Raw genomic sequence first — 10,505 nt, forward strand, 5'->3', positions numbered from 1 at the left:
CCGCATAGAGGTCGACTTCAACTTTTTGCCCGTAAATCTGGTCTTAAGAACTCTCATATACACGGGTATATATATATATATATATATATATATATATATATATATATATATATATATATATATATATATATATATATATATATATATATATATATATATATATATATATATATATATATATATATATATGTATACAGTTAGACTTCCACTTAACGCTGATAATTGAACCCAGAGGGTCTCAAGTTAAGTGAACAACAGAACATATGGGATTAATTCCAATAGAAACCGGCCCACCCCCAAACTCCACTTTTAGGCACATACCTATGTTGTAGTAAAATAACATCTTAATTTTATGATGGTACATGCACACAATTAATACTTAAGAGAAATAGAGAAAACAGTCGCCAAGTTAATGTCCATTCAAATAATGACTCAACTCCTCCCCTCTCACACTACACTGCCGGGGTCTTCCTCTCAGAGAAATTTTGGGAAAACCACTAAATTTTAATAAATAATACCTCAAACTAAAGTTAGGATAATACAATTGACATTGCTGATTCCTTGTAAGACTAGAATATTTTGAATATAAATGTCATATTTTTTGCAAGATAACATAGTTACCTAGAGAAAAAATTTTATCTAAAATTTGTATGTTTAATGCAAAATATATGATGTTTATATTCAAAATGATCACCAAATTATAAGAATTCCAGCAATGTAAATTATATTCTGACCGGTAATTTTATGAATTTTATGAGCTAAAACAAATATCTTCAGTTAATAAAAAAAAATAATCTTCACGACACTATCTGTCAATCAAAGTACCCCACCTTGCCTCTTCCAACCGCGGTCAGTCCCAACCTCCCCCACCCCCACCAATCCTCCCTTCCAGAGTTTTAACATTTAGTATTAAATAATACCTCAGATTAAAGTTAGGATAATATAATTGACATTGCGGATTCCTTGTAAGACCAGGAATATTTGAATTTAAATGTCATATATTTTGCACAAAAGATAACATAGTTAATTTGAGGAAAATTTTTATCTAAAATTTGTATGTCTAATGCAAAATATATGATGTTTATATTCAAATGATCATCAAATTATAAGAATTCCAGCAATGTAAATTATATTCTGGCCCGGTAATTTGTATGAATTTTATGAGGTGAAGTACCAAATTATTCCAAGATTTGGAGAGAGAGAACAGTGAGATTGAGTCTCGTGGCGCCAGCATGGCGTCACTTGAATCTCGATTAGCACAATCAGAAGGATGCTGACCAAGATCAAAAGGCACATGAAATCACAAAGATCTGCAGGTGCTTCTATGATCAAATATTTTCACAACGAATTAGCTACTCAAGACAAGAAAAATTACTTGTGAAATTGCTTAGTGCGTCAAGTAGCGTGAACATGGCGGTCGACCGCGCTCTGTGAAGGACTACGCCGTGAACTGTACATAGCAGTGAGTGGCAGCGCGAAAGATAGAATTACAGGCCCCAAACCCTTTACTGCTTCCTCTGGGTGGTTACAGAGGTTTAAGATCGAGGAACAAGATCACCAATATAAGCATTGGTGGTGAAGAAGCGGTGGTGCTGATGCGTGCTGCGGCTCAAAATTTCCTCCGTTTCACATTAGCAGAGATTATGGAGGAAGAACTGATTGCAGTGGCGGCAGGTGTTTAACATGGACGAATCTACCGAGGTCTTTTCTGGAAAACTACCTTCCAAGTCCTCGTTGTGAAGAATGCCAGCAGGATTCGGGGCGGAAAATGCAGAAGGAGCGCATCACCGTCTTGTTTGCCACCAATACCTCGGTACCTTAAGCTCAAGTTATCGGTGATCCACACAACCGCAACGCCGCTACAAAACCATGGACATGACCAAGCTAAATGTCCGCTGGCTGACAACCGCGTAAGGCATGGATGTTCTCTACACTGTCCCTCTGCTGGTTTGATGACTGTTTTGTTCGATGTAAAGAAATTCTGCCAGGCAACAGAATGTCATTTAATATTTACTGTTGCTGCTGGACAAGCGCAGGACCTTTCGCCCCTACTGTTGAATCGTCACTAGCGTAAAAGTGGTCTTTCCTTCCTCCCCAACTTTTCGTCTATATTACAGCCCATAGACCAGGAGTTGATTTGCAATGTAGGCATTTACCAACAAAAAAATTCCAGCTCCTGAGCGACTTCACCAACTTCCAGGAAAGAGTTGCGTGACCTGAGTGTAACCCTACCGATAGCAAGAGCAGCGAATGAGGGAACAAGCGGTTAGAATAGCAAAAATACTCTTCAAACAATTCTGGAAATTATTTAACATCAAAAAGCTGTAGACATCTTGGTTGAGTCATGGGATCAGCTGTCTATTGCTACAATTAAGTCGCGCATGGAACATGTGTTGCATGGAATACCAGGTGAGAGAGTCAATCTGTGACTGGTGAGGTTCAGAATATTTGCGAAGTAGCAGTGGACCTTGCCAGAAGCAACGAACTGTTACAGTTCAGGCTTCTCCGAGACCACCAGCGGCGACTTCCTGGGGCGGTCAGGAGAGATCCTGAAGTGACTGCGGCGAGATGATGCCGGAAGAAGGGCGTCGCGTCAGTGAAGAGGAGGAAGAAAGGTCGTCAGTCTCCGAAAGAACCTGGTAAGTCATAGTGATATTAAGGGTGCCATGGAGTGTGCAGAGAAGATGAAGTCCTTTCGCGACAATAGCAGCGATGACCCAGCTATGAAGTCTTCCGCAACGGCTGGTGCGAGGCTATGGAGCCGTACATCAAGGTGTATCATGACAACATCAACGCTGCGTGGCACCAACAGATTTCTTCACCGCAGCCCACCACAGCCAGCCCCAGCCAGTGATAGTGACGATGAAGTTGACTTTGAAGGGATTTGTCAGGGAAGCCCTGACAACTGTAAGTAGCAGTGATGATGATTCACCTAGTAATGGTGATTCACCTGAACCAGTAATCTGCCCTCTGCCTCGGAACTCCAGACCAGCCATGTGCGACCCATCTCTTCTACTACGTAGAGTGTTACACAAAATTTTAGTTTTTAGCCTATTGCTGGCACTTCCTATGTTAGCCTTTATCTTTCCTAACCCCTGCTTATCTTCTATATGCTTGTTTTTCATACCATCATAAAGGATTAGAATAAAATTTTACTAACATAGTTGTGTGTAAGTAAAAGTGGAGTTTAAGGATCGGCCTGGACTCCATTTCAATTAATCATATGTATCCCATATGTTATGTTGTTCACTTTACGTGCTTCCTCACTTTCCTCAGGACCTCCGGGTTACATACCGCGAATGTGAGATCAACTGTATATATATATATATATATATATATATATATATATATATATATATATATATATATATATATATATATATATATATATATATATATATATATATATATATATATATATATATATATATATATATAACCGGTCGGAATTTACTGGACCTTTAATTTCTCACTTGATTTGGGGTTTATTAAAGATTATTTGATGGTAATTGCAGTGGAAGCGCCCCTTTGAGAAAAATCCCGAACCAGCACAAGAACACTTAAATCTATTAAACAAAATGAATTGTCCGTGACCCGTGGAAGGATAGCGTCTGTGACTGGGATGAATGAGACACACTGTAAAATCTACACTTATATTCCCTCCAACACTACAAACACAATCAATAATGGTACACCAATATGCACACCTCTTAACCTGAACTTAAAACACTACTCTGGGGAATAAAAGTTATACATGATGTTGAAATTATTAGAAACTCGGGCAATGCCTCATTAGAGAACAATAAATTTAATGTATTAAGAGATGTTGCTTGCACACATGAAACAGGCCTTAAGGGCTTTCAACAAAATTATATCACCCCAACAGATGCACACTTCCTAACCTAACTTAACCACTACTCTGGGGATCAAAGGTTATACCTGAGATTTGAATTATAAAGAAAAATTAGATGCATTAAAGGAATTAAATCACAGTATCACTCTGGTTCCACTTAGTGACACAAACATTCAAAAAACAATACTATCAAAATCATTTAGGAACTATTACTACACACGTCAAGATAATATCAGTAACTGAAAAATGGTATTAACTACACACAAAAATATTCTCACTATTATTGAGATGTTACTGGGTCCACCAATACCCGTGAACCATGCTCCACCCAACTCAACATACACCCGTAATAAGGGAGATAAAATGTTCCTCTAGGTATCCCCTAGACTCCTGGTCTCAGTGCGTGACCATTTATTTACTCAGATAGCCTCAGTGTACTCTCAGTGCATCCATGGGCGGGAAGAGAGAACGCCCGCAGGTGACCATGGCCAGTAGGTAATACTTCTAGCTGACCGAGGGCACGTGGTGTTGTGCACCCACGTGGTAAGAACTGATCACCCAATGCTGATGCTGGTCCCGTGTCGTTTTAGTTGTCGGGAGCACTCGTCCACTCAAGAGATCCTTTGCTACCCCGCTAACCAGTGACAAGCCTACACTGATCGTTCCAACGGCTACATCGTCAATCCTCAATCATCAACGGCAGTCTCAAACGGCAGTTAATCTCTCGCAGTCAAGTGGGTTCTGACGGAAACCCTGAAATTGACTCATTGTTATACTACAATAGCGCAACACAGGTGACTAGACCACGTGACTATTTCTGTGGACGGACGCGCAGGGACATCCTGTAGGTCCGATCGCTTTCACGTGACTGAGGACCAGCCAGCCTCGCGTCTCTCCAAGGCGTTAGCTTAGGCCTAGTGACATATTTTCTGCCTAACTAATAACTTTCTTGAGACACCCGTAACATTATTCAGACTGGTAAACGATCTATAATAATTTCAAATTCAATAATAGTCCCTTAACTTCCTGAATCGCATCATTATTAATTCGGTAAACTACATTCAATATCGTATAGGCCTAGTTCCACAAACTCTCAGGAGCGCGGTCTTCCCTCAGACGACCTTGAACTCAGCATCGCCAATGGCGCGGCGTTTGAAATTACACTGAAGTTTCTGAATATTACATATATATATATGTGTGTGTATATATATATATATATATATATGTAGTTTCGTTAACTAACTCAACCTTCCAGAAGGTCGTTCGTTAGACCTAAACGTTATAATCCGAAACCATTGTTTCAATGGGTTTTAATTGTTCCAGCTCACCAAAAATTTCCTAAATTCAACAAAATGGTAGAAAAGTTCACTTACTTTGGAGGTGTGTATGTAGAAGGTCCTGGATGATGATGATGATGATGATGGATTTAGAATGGGGTGGAGGAGAAGGAAGAAGAGAAGGCATTGGGTGGAAGAGAAGTCACCCCATGGTGCCATTTCACCCATAAAATTTTAGCTTCAGGTTTAATTCAAGATTATTTTCTTTAAATCAACTCTGCATTATATATTGTCAATATATAAAATATATTTCAAAATGACCAATAATTTGCTTGGAAACACAGAAAAAAAGCGTTTAGTTGAAGAGAGTCTCAAGCAAGATGTTACCTCCAGTGAAAACAGAGAGAGACTGGCGTCTGTTTGCTGTGTTAAGAGGCTGGATGCGCGATTAAACTAGTCACTTTACTTTCAATTTTGTTCAATAATGTTAAAATGACTAAAAATTGAATATTAAACATTTAAAATTATTGAATAGTATAAACTTCGATATTTACAAAAATAGTAAGGAATTTAAGCCCTAGAACCGATTAATGTATTGGACTGATACTAAAGCTGGTTGTCTTCAAAAATATGTTGAGGTCGGTTTATGAAGTTCGTTGGTTTAATTTTTTTTCGATAACCAATTGAAGATCCTTATGAAGGCAGTTCGTTAATCGAAATTACGTAACCGAGGTGTTCAAACGAGGTCACTGTATATATATATATATATATATATATATATATATATATATATATATATATATACTGTATAATACATACAGTCAATCTCACATTAAGCTGTCCCGCAATCCGCGTTTCACCGTTACCGCGGTGCCTTGCCAGAACCTAACATTTTCACATTTCGCGGTCGCGAACGCCATTCCGCGGAGAGTGTCCGGCGCGACGCTATTTTTAGATTTGCCCCACGCGCCACACGCCACCCGCCTGCCCGCCTCTCCCTCCTCCTCCCTCCGCTTGGGCAAGCGGCGCGGTAAGGTTGCGCAGTGTGTCTTTGTTGCGTTATCACTGACGTCATATGACGTACAAGACCTGTGATTGGCCATGCATCCCTACCCCCCTCTGCTGCTAGCTGTAATTGGCTTAAAGTATTATGACGTGTCCACCCGGGGCAGGGAGGGAGGGAGGAGAGACGACGCTTGACCTAGCCGCGACAGTCTCATCCCTCAAGGCCACTCCGTGTTAACGCGCATCCATTGTTCCGTAAAATGGCTTCCGCCGGACCACCACCCCCAGAGAAAAACCTTTCCTTACCTGGACCCAGCGGCACTAAGCCAAAGAGGACACGACGTTCCTTAAGCTACGAGGTGAAGTACCAAATTATTCAAGATTTGGAGAAAGGAACACGGCAAGTTGATCTCGCGCGCCAGCATGGCGTCAACGAATCTACGATCCGGACTATAAAGAAGGATTCAGCCAAGATAAAGGAGCACATGAAGATCACAAAGTCTACAGGTGCTTCTATGATCAAGTATTTTCACAACCAGGTGCTTCTCAAGACAGAAAAATTACTTGTGAGGTACTTGGTGCGTCAGGCGCGACGGAACATGGCGGTCGACACGCGCTCTGTGAAGGACTACGCACGTGAACTGTACATGGCAGTGGCACGAAAGATGGGAATTACAGAGCCCAAACCCTTTACTGCTTCCTCTGGGTGGTTACAGAGGTTTAAGATCCGGAACAAGATCACCAATATAAACATTGGTGGTGAAGAAGCGAGTGCTGATCGTGCTGCGGCTCGGGAATTTCCTCCGTTTTTACGTGAGATTATGGAGGAAGGACAGTACACCGACGACCAGGTGTTTAACATGGACGAATCTGGTCTTTTCTGGAGAAAACTACCTTCCAAGTCCTACGTTGTGAAGAATGCCAGCAGGATTCGGGGCCGGAAAATGCAGAAGGAACGCATCACCGTCCTGTTTGCCACCAATGCCTCTGGTACCTGTAAGCTCAAGTTATCGGTGATCCACACAGCCCGCAAGCCGCACGCCTACAAAACCATGGACATGACCAAGCTAAATGTCCACTGGCTGACAGCACGTAAGGCATGGATGTTCTCTACACTGTCCCTCTCCTGGTTTGATGACTGTTTTGTTCCCGATGTAAAGAAATTCTGTGAGCAACAGAATGTCCCATTTAATATTTTGTTGCTGCTGGACAACGCACCAGGACACTCGCCCCTACTGTTAGATCGTCACCCCAACGTAAAAGTGGTCTTCCTTCCTCCCAACACTACGTCTATATTACAGCCCATGGACCAGGAGTTGATTTGCAATGTGAAAGCTGCATTCTCAACAAAAAAATTCCAGCTCCTGAACGACTACACCAACACCAGGGAAGAGTTGCGTGACCTGAGTGACACCACCACCGATAGCAAGAGCGACGAAGATGAGGAACAACGGTTAGAACAGCAAAAAATACTCTTCAAACAATTCTGGAGAATATTTAACATCAAGAAAGCTGTGGACATCTTGGTGGAGTCATGGGATCAGCTGTCTATTGCTACAATTCGTCACGCATGGAGACATGTGTTGCATGGAATACCAGGTGAGAGGAGGAGTCAATCTGTGACTGGTGAGGTTCAGAATGTTGCAGTAGCAGTGGACCTTGCCAGAGAAGCTGCGCAGACTGTTACAGTTCCAGGCTTCTCCGAGACCACCAACGACGACATCCTGGAGGTGATCAGAGATCCTGAAGTGACTGCCGACGAGATGATGGAAGAAGAACACGTCAGTGAAGAGGAGGAAGAAGGTGCGGCAGTCTCCGAAGAACACAGTTTAAGTCATAGTGATATTAAGGGTGCCATGGAGTTTGCAGAGAAATGAAGTCCGTCCTTTCCCGCGACAATGACGATGACGCTATGAAGTCTTCCATAACCGGCTGGTGCAGGCTATGGAGCCGTACATCAAGGTGTATCACGACAACATCAACGCCAGCCGTCAGCAAAGCATAACAGATTTCTTCACCCGCAACCCACCACAGCCAGCCCAAGCCAGTGATAGTGACAGTGAAGTTGACTTTGAGGGATTTGTCAGGGAAGCCCTGACAACTGTAAGTGACAGTGATGATGATTCACCTAGTAATGGTGATTCACCTGAGGGCCAATAATCTGCCCTCTGCCTCGGAACCAGCCTCCATCCCCGTATGCCGACCCATCTCTTCTACTACCGTAAGTGTTACACCAAATTTTTAGTTTTTTAACCTATTCTTTATTTTTCCTATGTTAACCTTTATCTTTCCTAACCTAACCTCTTCTATATTACTTGTTTTTTCATACCATCATAAAGTTAAGATAAAATTTTTACTACAACATAGTTGTGTGTCGTCAAAAAGTGGAGTTTGGGGATCGGCCTGGACTCCATTTCAATTAATCCCATATGTTATGTTGTTCACTTTACCTTCCTCACTTCCGCTTCCTCACTTTCCGCGGGACCTCCTCCAACTTTAAATGTGAGACCGATATATATATATATATATATATATATATATATATATATATATATATATATATATATATATATATATATATATATATATATATATATATATATATATATATATATATATATATATATATATATATATATATATATATATATATATATATATATATATATATATATATATATATATATATATGTTATATATATATATATATATATATATATATATATATATATATATATATATATATATATATATATATATATATATATAAAACTCTTCTCAACAAATGCAAGGATGTTGCCCTGTGAGAGTTACCGTGGGCCTCCATGTGCCCAGGTGGGATGGTCAAAGTATTACACTATAAGTGTGTCAAATGAGGAGTGACTGATCCACATGTAATTTAAGGTTTTGAAATATGTAGTTAAATTAAACACGATTTTTCATATAGTTACGCGAATGATGGGAAATAAAAGATATAGATGGGGTGTGGTGGAATCATCGTGGTCTGGCCACAAGCGCTGTAAACGACATGTGGATTCACTGGGTGGTTTGGAAGTGTTTATTTCCATTCATACTTTCGTAACTACAACCTATAGTAATTTTTTCTTCGTGTTCATATACTATGAAGATAATGCAGAGTATAAAATGCCATATACAATTTTTATACATAATACTATCATGTATACTGCCGTACTATGACTGTGTTGTTCGTGCGTGTGTTGCCTCGCTTTAGTTAGAGTGGGGCCTCCGTCCAGAAAGGACACTGTACTAACCTCCAGCACGGCTTCTGTCGCAGTGATTGTTGCGGGTGGTTTCAGAGTCAAGGGTGCAGATTATTTTTTTAGTGAGTGTACATCTGATGTAAAGTGAGATGTATCTATGGTTTCTAAACACTGGTGTTGGTGACTGGAACTTGTCCTGAAATGAGTTATTCTTACCCATATGTGCAGTATCATAAAAGGGATACTTTAAATATGAGAGATGGCACTAAAGTCTGAATGATTGGAATCTTAACCCATACAATAACATGTGAACTACACTACCCTCATATATCTTGGTTACAAAGTATTATTTTGTTGTTCATTCCTCAGTTTCCTTCATGAGAACAAACAACAGATGGTTCTTGCCGAGCTCTGTTTCTGGTGGAAGCTAAAAGTCACCCTCAACCTTTTGTGTATTTCTTCAGGTTCACACTACATTATAACCATGCAGTGTTAAGTTCAGTATTAGTGATAAATGTGTTTTACTTCTGATTCAAAAGTGTTTAGTATTGTGTAATGACCCAGTTTGACATTGTCATGTGTGTTAATATGCAAGATCTACACAACTTGGCACTGTTGACTCTCTTCATGATGCCTAACCAGAGTTGTAAAGTAACTAAATAAATTTGCTTGAGTACTGTACTCAAGTAACATTTTTGGGTACAGTATATACTTTTTAAAAAGTACTCAAATTTATAAGCAGTTTTACTTTTACTTAATTTTGGTTTTCTAATACTTTTACTTACTCCAGTACAATTAAAAATAAATAAAATTCGTTACTAGTTACATTTAAACTAATACAGTAGGGTTGGGATATATTGCGAGATAGGGTATAGTCTGGTTTTATGCGTACGGCCATTTACACGGCACCTGTTCAGAAGAGATAATTATTATTTATGCGGTAAATGCCATCATATACGCGGCAAGCTGCGGAGCAAAGTGCTGGGCGCTGACGTCAGACTCACGCCGGTGACGTCGCGGACTGTGATTGGGCCACGTATCCTTACCACCCATGCACCCCCTCTGCCGCGCGCTGTGATTGGTCTAGTTATCCTTGCCACCCCTGCCACCCACGCTCTCCACCACCGCCGCATCAGTCTCACTGTCCCC

This window comes from Homarus americanus, unplaced genomic scaffold, assembly GCF_018991925.1.
Source record: "Homarus americanus isolate GMGI-L3 unplaced genomic scaffold, GMGI_Hamer_2.0 scaffold4060, whole genome shotgun sequence".
Classification (NCBI taxonomy): Eukaryota; Metazoa; Arthropoda; class Malacostraca; order Decapoda; family Nephropidae; genus Homarus; species Homarus americanus.